We start from the raw sequence: 1082 nt of genomic DNA on the forward strand, positions 1-1082 counted from the left end.
GGACCACTACGAAATATTTCTAGAACAGAGATGGAGACAGACCTGAAGCAGCGATGAGCGTAGGGAACCCCAGGGCATCACTTTAATTAAGATAACCCTATTTGTTGCTCATCCTGAAACAGGGTATGCCATGAAGGACTGAAGGCACAGCTGGGCCACTCTGAGCTAGGGACTCCAAGAGACCCTCCTCTTTTTTTCAGCCTTATTTCCTCTGCTCTGTGACAGCCACAACACCCGGACCGCAGCCAGCAGCACGCAGGGATGCACGCTGGCAGCAGGCGGTGGAACAGAAAGCAAAACCTGCCACTCCCTGGCAATGCCTCATGATGTGGGTCTGGAAAAGCTGCTTTCTCACCTGCTGATGGGTGGCTGTTTTGGGGCCGGTGCCCTGGCTGGGTACACAACCTCCCTCCTCCTGCTGACTGCTCACAACACAGACCGAGACAACAACCTGAGCCCCGATCGGATGCTGCAAAGCACAACAGCCTTCTTCACAAGCCAAGAGTCCCTCTTTAAGCACTCAATGTGTTCAGCTGTCTGCCAGCTCCAACACATGAACTGGGACTCAAAAGGTTGGCCCCAAGGTCCAGAAAGTCCCAGCCTGGAAAATAAGATGGGTTTCTGCACCCCTCGAGCAGAGCCAAAGTCGGGCAGCTTCCCAGCGGAACTGCCTGGGGCTCCTGCAACAAGATATTTTTCCCACTAATCAGCCCAGTCTACCAAAACGCACATCAAAGGGAAGGCTCCTGTCTTCAGTAAGAAGTTTTTTTTTTTTTCAAAGATGACATCCTAGTCTTTATTAAAATAACACAGAGCTGCTGCCTTGTGACACTCGTGCTTCCATCACATCAGCCAAGTGCCAAAAACAAAGCTGAAGGAAACATGCAGGGCATGTGTGACAGCCGGGGCGTTCAAAGAGGGAACAAACCAACCCACTCCACTTCAGAAAAATCAGATCAAGGGCTTGTCACATTTACTTTAGCTAGGAAAAAAACCAAAACCATCTGAAGGGCATGACTGTGATCCCTGCATCATGTCCCCGAAACCCCCACAGCTGAGCTGCATCCAGCCACGGCAGCAGG

This window comes from Pterocles gutturalis, unplaced genomic scaffold, assembly GCF_000699245.1.
Source record: "Pterocles gutturalis isolate BGI_N339 unplaced genomic scaffold, ASM69924v1 scaffold6379, whole genome shotgun sequence".
Classification (NCBI taxonomy): domain Eukaryota; kingdom Metazoa; phylum Chordata; class Aves; order Pterocliformes; family Pteroclidae; genus Pterocles; species Pterocles gutturalis.